This window comes from Symphalangus syndactylus, chromosome 9 (genome assembly GCF_028878055.3).
Source record: "Symphalangus syndactylus isolate Jambi chromosome 9, NHGRI_mSymSyn1-v2.1_pri, whole genome shotgun sequence".
NCBI classification, from domain to species: Eukaryota; Metazoa; Chordata; class Mammalia; order Primates; family Hylobatidae; genus Symphalangus; species Symphalangus syndactylus.
Window position 1 is genome coordinate 13,132,758 of NC_072431.2, and position 12,594 is coordinate 13,145,351.

At 35.1% G+C, this 12,594-nt stretch overlaps 1 protein-coding gene across 8 annotated transcripts in view; it reads right to left on the bottom strand.

Annotated features, from left to right (window-relative positions):
* The window catches only part of LRFN5 (leucine rich repeat and fibronectin type III domain containing 5), a 290,415-nt gene that overhangs the window by 37,328 nt on the left and 240,493 nt on the right, over window positions 1-12,594 (bottom strand). Inside the window, exon 5 of one of the 8 annotated variants that reach the window (XM_063609274.1) lies at window positions 4,078-4,173. The exons of the other annotated variants lie outside the window; for them this stretch is intronic. The gene's annotated coding sequence lies outside the window, so the exon portion shown is untranslated. The remainder of the gene's footprint in view (window positions 1-4,077; window positions 4,174-12,594) is intronic. 8 annotated transcript variants of the gene reach the window in all.

Consider the following 12,594-nt stretch of genomic DNA (forward strand, 5'->3'; position numbering starts at 1 on the left):
ATAGCTTCCATTCCAAATATACATATTTAAGTCTAAAGTCTATATTCCTATCCAGTATGTTTTATCACCTTCATTGAAAATATTCTCATACCATACTTCTACTGCCTTATGGATTTAAGAAGGCTGGTCTTAAAGTAATGTATATAATTAAAGATTATGTCAATATCCTTTTCAGTGTAGTTTTGGAAGATAGTTCTTTGTGATTTGTAGACTGTGTATCACACTATGTAAGATAAATCACATTGACAATTACATAAATAAGAGCATGTGGTCCATATAATAATATGATCCAATATTATGTAGCTAATAATATAATCTAGGTCATATTCTGGATTCATTAATCAAAATTACTTGTGGGAGACAACACTGATATGTGTCTATGTTATTGTTTAGAGATTAAGTCAAATGTGTGTTAAAATCAGGTATATTCGATTTGTCTCTTAAATGCAACTTGTTAATTATGTGATGATTTTAAATTCTGTGATTTTCTCTATAAAGGAGCTTGCCTGTTTGGCTGTTCCACATAAGTGATATAAAGATAAAAATCAAACAAAAATGTAGAAGGCTCTTCTCCTTTCTTATATAATAATATAAAACGGCACGGGGTTATCAGCGTGAGTTGAAGGAAAGGCAACTAAGCAATAAGACCAGGTAAAAGGGAGTTTACACAGTTTATTTGCACATTTTGGAGATCCTTGACCTCCTTGGTTCAGATATACCATCACTTGGGGTGAAACTTCTTCTCTGCCAGTGATTTTATCTCATCCTAAGAGACCCAAGAGTAGAGGATTTAATAGTGGCAGTGTATCTGCAGCTCTTTTAATGGTAACCTAGACTTGCTCCTCAGCTGTAACTGCCCTGAGCCTACAGAAGCTGAGAAAATGCTTTAAAGGTGTTTTCTCTCTGATCTCTTTCTTAGTGTAAGAAACCCTGTTAAGACAATCTATAATTGTCAGAACTCCCAGGAAGAAAGAAAAATGAATGATAGAGAATGAACCCACTTCCTTTACCAAAATTAACTCATAGATCCAAATGTAATATCTAACCCTATAAAACTTCGAGATAAAAACAGAGGTGTAAATCGTTGTGACCCTGAAATTGGGAGTAGTTTTTTAGATATGTCACCAAACCCCAAATAATAAATGAAGCAAAATCGGTCATCAAAATTTAAACCTTTTGTGCATCAAACGACTCCATAAAGAAAATGAAATGACAACTTACAAGATGGGAAAAGGCAGTTGAAAATCATACTTATGATAAGGGTCTGGTATTCAAGAACATATAAATGACTTTTACAACTTAATAATAGGAAGACAAACAGATTATAATTGGGCAAAGAATTTAAATAGACGTTTCTCAAAATAAGATACACAAATCATCCATAAATTCATGAAAATATGTTAAACATCAAGGGAATGTAAAACAAAACAATAATGAGATACCACTTTGCACATATTAGAATGGTTATAGCCAAAGAGAAAGACAAAAGCAAGTGTTGGTGAACATGTAGTGAAATTAAGATCCTCATACATTGATTTTGGAAATGCAAAAATGTGTAGTCACTTTGCAAGCAGTTAAATATAATTGCTTAAAATGTTAAATATATGGTTACCATATGACCTAACATTTCCATTCCTAATTACACACCAGAGAAATGAAAATACGGTGACACAAAAACTTATACAAAAATCGTGAGAGCAATATTACTCATTATGGCAAAAATGTGGAAACAATCCAAATGTCTATCGGCTGATGAATGGATTAATAAAACCCGGCATATTCACAAAATATTATATTATTTGGCAATAAAAATAATGCTGTACTGATATATGCAATACCATAAATGAACCTTGAAATCATGCTGCATAAAAACAGCCTGTCAAAAAATGCTGCATATGACACAATTCCATTTATATGCCATATCCAGAATCAATAGATTCATAGATATGGAAAGTAGAGTCATGGTTATATGGGTTTGGGGATGGGGCATGGGGAGTGGTTCTGATGAGTAGGGGTTTTTTGTGGAGTCACAAAAGTGTTCTTAAATGTGATTATGGTAATAGTGGCACAACTTTGTAAATACACTAAAAACCACTAGATTGCACAGCTTTAATGAGTAGATTGAATGGCACATGAATTATATCTCAATAAAACTGTTCTAAAATAATGATACACAACTTTTTTTAAAAATAGAAAAGTAAAATTCTATAAAAACAAAGAAGTTATTTTTAATGTGATGTAGTTTGCTGCCTAAAAAGTGGCAAAGTAATTAACTAAGTCATCTTGTAATAAATTTAGAATATATATTATAAAATAATATAAAATAAGGTACAATGTAATAGCTGATAGAGGAGAGGAATGAGAATCATAGAAAAAGCTTTTCATTATCCCAAGGGAAAAATAATCAACCAAAAAAGGAGAGAAAAGAAAATAAAGTATAATCGATCAGACAAAGGGAATGTAAATACTAATGTAGTATATGTAAATAAAAATACATCAATATCCACATAAAATATAGATGGGCTATATACTCACTGTTATGGGTTGAATTGTGTTCCTCCTAAAATTTATATATTGAAGTCCTAAACTCCCAGTACCTCAGAATGTGACCTTATTTGGTGATAAGGTTACTGCAGATGTAACTAGCTAAGATAAAGTCATACTGGAGTAGGGTGGGCTCCTAATCCCATATAACTCATGTCCCTATAAAAGGGGACATTTGAAGATAGACAAACAGGGAGAACAAACACTTCTCAAAGAAGACATTTATGCAGCCAACAAACATATGAAAAAAAAGCTCATCATCACTTGTCATTAGAGAAATGCAAATCAAAACCCCAATGAGATACTATCTCCTGCCAGTTAGAATGGCAATCATTATAAAGTCAGGAAACAACAGATGCTGGAGAGGATTTGGAGAAATAGGAACAGTTTTACACTGTTGGTGGGACTGTAAATTAGTTCAACCATTGTGGAAGATAGTGTAGCAATTCCTCAAAGATCTAGAACCAGAAATACCATGTGATCCAGCAATTCCATTACTGGGTTATACCCAAAGGATTATAAATCATTCTACTATAAAGACGTATGCACATGTGTGTTTACTGTAGCACTATTCACAATAGCAAAGACTTGAAACCAACCCAAATGCCCATCAATGACAGACTGGATAAAGAAAATGTGGCACATACACACCATGGAATACTATGAAGCCTTAAAAAAAAGGATGAGTTCATGTCCTCTGCATGAAGCTGGAAACCATCATTCTTAGCAAACTAACATAGGAACAGAAAGCCAAACACTGCATGTTTTCACTCATAAGTGGGAGGTGAACAATGATAACACAAGGACACAGGGAGAGGGAGATCACATACCGGGGCCTGTTGGGGGTTAGGGGCTAGGGGAGGGATGGCATTAGGAGAAATACCTAATGTAGATGACGGTTTGATGGGTGCAGAAAACGACCATGCAACGTGTATACCTATGTAACAAACGTGCACGTTCTCCAAGTGTATCCCAGAACTTAAAGTATGATAATAAAACAAATCAAACATACTTTAAATTAAAACTAGCCTATAAAATTTCAAAGAATTGTATTTATTCAGAATAATTGTTTAGACTGCAGTGCAATTAAACTAGAAATTCATAAGGAAAACATGTCTATAAAATATGCATTTGTGTAGAAATTGGCCAGTGCACTCTAAATAACCCATGGGTCAAAAGAGAAATCATAAAATAGATTAGAAAACATTCTGAATTAAATGATGATTAAAATCTCTATATATCAAATCTTGTGGGATATAACTATAATCACAAATAGGTCAACGTATAAGCTTAAAGACAGTTTTTGGAAAATAAGAAAGGTTGAAAGGCAATGACTACTCATCAATCTTCAAATGTTTTAAAGAGAACAACAAATTAATCCTAAGCAAGTAAAATAGTATAATAAAGACAAGAGGAGAAATTATTGAAGTAGAAAGCAAATATAAGATAGGAAAGATCACAAACAAAAATATTATTTAACATATCTATTAGAATTTACTACCCACTAGTAAGACTAATTAAGAAGAGACTTACGCCTGTAATCCCAGCACTTTGGGAGGCCGAGGCGGGTGGATCACAAGGTCAGGAGATCGAGACCATCCTGCCTAACACGGTGAAACCCCGTCTCTACTAACAAATACAAAAAATTAGACGGGCGTCGTGGCGGGCGCCTGTAGTCCCAGCTACTCAGGAGGCTGAGGCAGAAGAATGGTGTGAACCTGTGAGGCAGAGCTTGCAGTGAGCCGAGATCGCGCCACTGCACTCTAGCCTGGGCCACAGAGCAAGACTCCGTATCAAAAAAAAAAAAAAAAAAAAAAAGAGAGAGAGACTTAAATAAGCACTTCATGAAAAGTGATTACTAAAAGCCAATATACATATGAAGAGGTAGTCAACCTTACTAGTCATTAAGAAAATACAGAATAAAATAGCACTGTGTTACTACTACATATATACACATCCACCAATGACCCCTCATAAAAAAATAAAGTTGTCAATTATAGATAGAGCAACATCTACTCTCATACTCTGTCTGTAATTTGCACAATCATAACTTGGCATTTTCTACTTAATGTTGTATATGTATGTATAAATTATGATCCAGCCTTTCCGCACATGGCATACATCCAACACGAGCGCGTGCTCATAGGCACTAAAAGATATGTATGGGAATGTTCCTATCAGCATTATATGCAATCACGAAAAAAAAGAAGGAATTCAAATGTCCATAAATGTTGGAATTAATATAATTGAGCAATATAATAAGAAAAAAATTAATCAAACCCCTTTTAATATACAAAAATATAAATGAATGTCACAAGAGTAACACTGGGTAAATAAAATCACATAAAGTACTGGGTGATTCTACAAGATGTAAAAACAGGCTAAAATAATTAATAATGTAGAACTCAAGATAGTGGGTTTTGTTTGTTTGGGTTTGGTTTGCTTATTTGCAAGAGAAAACATGAGTGTATTAGTCCATTCATACTGCTATAAAGAACTACCTAAGACTTAGTAATTTATAATGAAAAGAGGTTTAATTGACTCACAGTTCCGCATGGCTGGAGAGGTCTCAGAAAACACTGTGGAAGGTAAAGCATGGCACATCTTACATGACAACAGGAGACAGAAGGAGAGTGAAGTAGGCAGAGGGGTACTGCCAAATACTTTTAAACCATCAGATCTCATGAGAATTCACTCACTATCACATGAACAGCATGGAACAAACCGCCCGCATGATCTGATCACTTCACACCAGGTCCCTCCCTCAACACATGAGGATGACAATTTGAGATGGGATTTGGGTGGGGACACAGAGCCAAACCATATCAACAGGCAGGGTATGAGGGGAGTGTCTGGGCTGTTGGCAATAGTCTTTTTCTTGACCAAGGTGGTGTTTACATAAAGATTCAGTTTGTAATAATTAATAGACCTGTACATTTACTTTTTGCACTATTCTGCATATTACAATCTACTTCAATAAAACCTTTAAAGTAACTCACATGAGAGCTATTGTAGCCTTTTATTCACCCAACAAATGTTTGCTGATCACTACTACTATGTAAGCATCCTGTCAGACATGGGAAATACAGAGATAAATAACACAAGGTCTCTGCCCAGACAGTTCTAGTAAAGATGGAAAACATGTAGACACTCATTAAAAATGCAGCATAATATTTGCTAAAATGAAGCTTTTAAAACTGTGATGCTTAAAGTGAGTTACATCCAATTTTAACATCAAAATACACGATTGCGATGTATTAATCTGTTGAATAACATAGGAATTCATCAGTCAGTACGGATAGATATAAATAAACATATAAACAAGTAGTAGGGAAGGAAATGATCTTCTTTATAGTAATAGAATGGCAACGAATAAGCAAAGAAACAATAATCGAGCTAGCAAAAACCACCATTTGGCAAAGATCACAGTAATAATTGATTCAGGCATAAGTCAATGTTAAAATAGTGGGTCTAATTTTGGTGAAAAATAGGGTGTTTCTACAGTCTCAAAATATCTCCTCACAATTGCTAACTCCGAAGAGAAATGTGCTTTCTTTATAGCAAGGAAACCTGGGAAATAACATATTAAATTAAAAATGTATAAACATTAATGACATTCTGAAGTGTTCCAGATAGAGACTAATATAAACTCCGTGAAATAAACGCAACAAGTAATCCTGCACTGGACTCTGAGCAGAATTACTTTTCTTATAAGGACAACCTTGGAATAGCTGGCTTTAGAATATTCTTTCAAAGTGCATTATTCTTTAAATGTATTTCATTTTGTTTAAATTTGCAGAGGTTTCATTTTGTAGTGGATGTCTGTAGCTTTCGTTTTCCAAGTATTCCTTCCTCCTTCATCTGCTGAAGAAGTCCTATGTCTGCAGAACTGTCTCTGGCACTCCAGGGACTTCTGGAGAAATGACTGTTACAATTCTCTGTCTTTCTGCCCTGAACACTGGGGCAGTCATGTAAGCCAAGGGAGGCAAATCAGAGACATTTGCTTACTTATCCAAACTTGGATGAAAATGTAAAGAAAACATTCTTTCTCCTCTTTTAATTTTTAAATAGCAGTTTCAGCAACTTGGTTAAATATAACATAGAAGTATGCTATGAGACAGTAGAAATAATATAAACTGTGTGTACTATATAATTATGTCCATGGCAAGGTGTTAAATTAAAAACGATTAGCTTCAGAACAGTCTACTTTGATGAACTGATGTATATTAAAATATTGTATATTTCGTTATATTTATTTTTGTTTGTATAAAAAGATATCGAAAGAATATAAATCTAAAACGAAACTAAGATTGGATTAAAAAGGAGAAATACTTTTACTTTCTAAAATCCTTTAGTGTTTGAAATAATTATCTTATAAATAAAGCAAATGAAATAAAATAAAAGCAACATTTTCTTGTTGTTTATTGCTGTGTGCATAAAGTATGAAAAGATTTTTATTTTGTATGCTGAGTACCTTATTATGCCTTTAAATTTCCTGGGGTGTTTTTGTTTGTTTTATTTTGTTGGTTCTCTGGACTATAGCAGGAATTCTGAACTTCACTTTTCTTCTGGATAGCTGGAATTGTGTTAAAGTGATGGCAGTGATAACTGTCTGTACCCATGGTCCTTGGAACCAAGTCCAGAATATTTGGAAAAAAGTTAAACACAGGAATGCATGATGGCCACACCATCTCCAAGTATACTCCACATGTCTTTGCCTGTGAACCACACTAACTGTCCCTAAAACCCAGTGTAGAAAGAAGGGTATAGTGATTGATGTGATAAATCGTTGATTATTATGTATAAGGAACCTGGCACAAATAAGGGAAAATGATACTTTCAATGTGATGACAACTATGAGAGAGTATTAAGGTATAACATTAATTTTTAAAAAGGTATAATATTGAAATATTCAAGACAAGCAAAAAGAAATGTTCAAACTGCATCTTTTCTCTTAATCTGTGTCAGAATGTTCATGAATTTCTATATATTTGGAGAATGTTTGAGTGTTTTCTGTCCTGAGTTAGAAAACTTTTGTTAAATAAAGCTTCTTCCAGCATTTGAACTCATTTATAGCACTACCTAAATATGGTTATAAGTAGGCACAGTGACCGCTGAAAGCTTCCCCCTCTGGGTTACACAATAGATATTTGTAATGTTTGGCGTGAGGCAAGGAGGAGTTTAGCCACTGCCTATTTGTTATAATAAAGAAGGTGTTATGACCTCACCAAACATTAGGGTTAATGGTCTTTCCTCGTGAGGTTACTTCCTCTCAAACAGGTGCAAATGGCTATGGTTTTACCTGCAGAATTGTATTTGGAGATAGCTGAATTTGTAGACAGGGAACATAGAAAGTGAATAAAAGTCTGGGGCTAATGAAATCATTTAGAATTGCTCTCTATGTCAAATTAGTCATAAATATAATCTGATTTTTCATGACATGTAGCTAGAAAGTTTCTGAATCCAGTGGTGTGCTGGAGATGGCTCTCAGTGGCACATGGAAGACTGTTAAATTTTCAGGAATGATGTCAGCTTGTTCACCTGACAAAGGTAGCTTGAAGTTGGCCCTGGTGGGAATAATTTCACCATAGAAATTCATAAATGCTGCAAGTCAGGATTTCTCCCTCAACAACCAGCCAGCTACTAACATACATTTTCCAAAATACTACTGTGTAATATCCTGCCAGCTAAATGATCTTCCTCTCAATTCACATAATCATTAAGACCACATACACCACTACTCTTGGGCGGAATTTGCATGGGAAACATTTGGAAGGAAAACTAAAGAACAATGCTACAAAGTAGGGATAGTGGGGAGTCTAACTAGTGTAAACCAGACGAAATGCCTGGAGAGCCCAAACAAGATTGTGACTGAGGAATATACACTGAAGTTCAGGGTTCAGCATGATTTTCTGTGTGTAGTGCTGGAGACCAAGCAATGTGCACTGGAATGAATAAAACCATGAGAGGATAGAGAGCGCTGAAAGTGAGTTTCTTTGGAGTACTCTGAAGATTCTGTTCTGAAGATCAGACTGAGAGGACAAAGATAAGAAAAGCATGTGGGATTAAAGGAAGAGTTTTACTTCGTTGTTTTGCTTGGTTTCGTTTTTAGCATCGTCCAGTCCCATGCAAGGCTGAGGAAAAGTCCCAAAAGAGAAAAAAATAAGCCTATGGCAGAAAAAAACACTTACTAGAGCAAGGCCTCTGTGAGGCCAAGAGCTGATGAAATTGAGAACATAATCCTGATTGGCAGGCAGGGAAAAAAAGGATGTATTATGGGTAGAATCAGAGAAATTTTTTACTGGAAATAGGTATTTGAGAGAATGCATCTCTAAAGGCCTTTTTATCTTGGAGAAAGGGGGACTCATTCTGCAGAACTGCCAGCTTTACACGAAGGTGGCAATAACTGGGTGGTGCTTGGAGGGAGTGGTAAAAGTTTATGGTAGCCCCTGGGTTAGTGAGCAAGGATGCTGCCTGAATGTGTATTAATTTGCCTTTTGTTCCTTCTCCTCCAGTCTATTCTTCCTACAGCTGGCTCCATACGTTAATGTTTGAAATTAAAAACTCACAATGTCATCTCTTAATATAATAACATTTGCAAATGTATATTTATAAGATAAAATTAAACTTTCTCCAATTTAGCTCTAATGTATTATATTCCCCTTATCTTTCAACATTCCCTGTTGGAACTCTACATTCCATTCACCCTGGCCTGCTTAATCTTTGCCCAATCATTTCAGCCCTAGTATTTCACATCCAACAGAGTTATCTCTTTTCTCTTCTCCTCTTATTTTCAAACTTCAAGTTTCAGCATAAATGTTCTCATCTCTATGAGGTCTTCACTGGCATTTTTGCTGAGCATAAATTGCTATCTTCTTATCGTCTAATAACATTTTTAGAGACTTCTAGTAAAGAACTTGGGAGACTGAACAGTAATTTGTTTTCAGATTTGTCTCTTTCCAAATTGTGTGAAAAACAAGTCCTGAGTATGTGTATTATGCATGTTTTTATCACCACACAGGTAGTACAGGTTCAGTGTTTCGTATGTGGGACTTAAGAATGAACGAACAAATACATAAAATGATGAGTTGCACGCAGTAGAAAAATCAGAATTATAAATAGCAGTACCACCAACTGTAAATAACCTTGCTTACTTGCAGGTAGAAAAAATAAATGGCATATATACTATAGGGACAAACCACGAGGAGACAGATTCTGGGAATTATATTATTGCATCTATTTATTTCCTAAATATTTTATCGCATAAATAACAAAATGAATGGCATCTGTCTCTTGTCTGTTTCCAGGGAAACAGTATTATTAAATAAGTTAAAACTGTGAGATCTGGGCCAAATTATTTGGGCTCCATCAAAGCATGGCTCTACCACTGAAAGCTGTGGGACCTTGAATATGTCACAAAATGATTTTTTCTTGAGTTTTATCTATAAAACAATAACATGAAGATTAACTTCCACTCAAATTAATTGTGAAAATAAAACAACACTTATAAGGTTCTTAGGTAAGGACTTTATACATAGTAAGTGTTATTATTGGCCATTAATAATTAGGAAAGAATTACAAAATACTTAGAAGACTCACTAACAAAACTCGGCAAGTTCAGATTCCTTACATGTATTGGGTGATCAAAACATGTTCAATAAATGGTTCAGAAAGTGAAAGTCTGAAATGCTCACATTCAAGGGGGCGAACACACCCCGTAAGTTTTTTCTTCCATTATTGCCTCCACTAGGGCTTTAACTCCTTGACGGAGACGGCCATGCACTATCTAAATGTCTTTCTCTATTAGAGATAGAAGCCCCGTGAAGCTCCTTGAATGAAAGGGCTATGCGCTATTTACATTTCTATGTGTAGAACATACCACGAGGTCTAATGGATAATATATATTCAAGGACTATCTGCTAAATGCATGGATTAATTGGGTTAAAATCACACATTTAGTATCTAAATTCTGATCATGTGTTTATAGAAGATGATTCCCTTTGTTTTCTGTCTAGATTGTTAAGCATGGTCAGCGGTTTCACAGACAGTACATTTGCTATATTTACTGAAAGAAAAAACTAGATAAGAGAGACAATGTCTTTGTGCACACGTCACATTCCTCTCATGAAAAGACTACTGAAATTCGACTATGCATTGATGTTAAATTTAACTCCTTTACGACACAAAATTAACTGTCTGAGATGCCTAGATATTAGGGTACTAAAAGAGGAAACAAAAGAGGTAACAGGTTGATTTGTTAAGTACTTTTAAAAAAAGAATTATTGATGATTCTCTAAGTTGTATCTACAAGGTCTCTATACACTAAAGAATGTCTACAGTGATACATAATTTCACAAAGTAAATATTTGATTTTGTTAGATCCTAAGAGGTAAAACAGTTTTGCAGTGAAAACGTCTGTTTTACTGAAATTTATGTTTGGATTGTTATAGGTGAATCAAAAATATATTTTAAGCCAGTGGGACTCGTTAAACATTTATTCAAATGTTTATTCAGCTTGCTGGCATAGTTATTGAGAGTCTTCTTAGTAGGCAAGAACACTTTTGTCGTTACATTTTTCAGAGTGGAAATGTGCCACGGATGCTAAATGGCTAAAATATTTAGTTATATTTTAACAGACAAAAATACATCCCTGTACCTATGACATTCTTGTCCAACTGTATAAAAGAGCGGTGTCCTCCAGTGTTGCCCTAGGCTTGGAATAGAAAAGATAATAGAAGGAAAAAAGTGTCAACCTAAAGTGTAGCTAGATATGTTCAGTGGTATTAAAATATCATACATTCCAAATTACAGAACAGTAAGGCTCATTATCTACTTCCAAATATATTTGTCTCATCACTCTACTGCTAAAACCCTCCCATGTCTCCCGGTTTATTACATAATAAGTCTATACACAGTGTGATATTCAAGGCTGTTCACAATCTGTCCCTAATATCTGTGTGAGTTATATCCCACTATTATAAGTTTATTCATCCTACATTTAAGCCAGTTCAGCTTTATCACTTCTGATCATGCCTTTCCTCACCCTGCTACATCCATCTGGATTACTCTTCACTCAAAATTTTGCCCATGAAAATCCCACTCATTCTACAAGTGTCCACTGAAACGTGTTTCCCTCCATGAAACCTTTTAAGATCACTGGGTTTAAATGCAGACGTTAAGTTTGATAGAATTTTACCTTTCACCTGGAGAATTTAACTAATTCCTGTCTTACCCTGCTTTCTGCAGTCACGGTTCCTTGCCAACAGATGACTCATGCCATAGATACATATAAGTGCATACTATTTATGAAGCTTTTGTTTTATCGATCAGAGACGTGAATTTGTAAGTGTATTGAGTTTAAAACCTACAAGATAATTAGGCTCTCCTCCAAAAATCAATCTCCTTTGATTTTCTTTTAAAACACAACAGTAACAAAAACAAACAGAAGCAATCAAAAGGGAGCCCCTCATCTTCACATGCACAAGCTGCACATTCTCAATACACTGTACATTTGCTCAATTTCTTCTTTCCTTCAATTACACTAATTTACTCAAAGACCAACCTATTTTCTTGAGCTTTGGATTCTGAATTTTCTTTCCTTCAAATTCTCAAGGGCATAGCTTCAGTGTTAATTCTGTTTCTTTCCTACTTCAGCAATTTCTCATTCTCTCTACCAGGTCACTTCATTTTTTTCTTTTTTTTTTTTTTTAAGTTCCAGCGTACATGTGCACAATGTGCAGGTTCATTACATATGTATACATGTGCCATGTTGGTGTGCTGCACCTGTTAACTCGTCATTTACATTAGGTACATCTCCTAATGCTATCCCTCCCCCCTCCCCCCACCCCACGACAGGCCCCTGGATTAAGTGGCACATATACACCATGGAATACTATGCAGCCATAAAAAAGGATGAGTTCACGTCCTTTGTAGGGACATGGATGAAGCTGGAAACCATCATTCTGAGCAAACTATCTCAAGGACAGAAAAGCAAACACTGCATGTTCTCACTCATAGGTGGGAATTGAACAATGAGAACACTTGGACGCA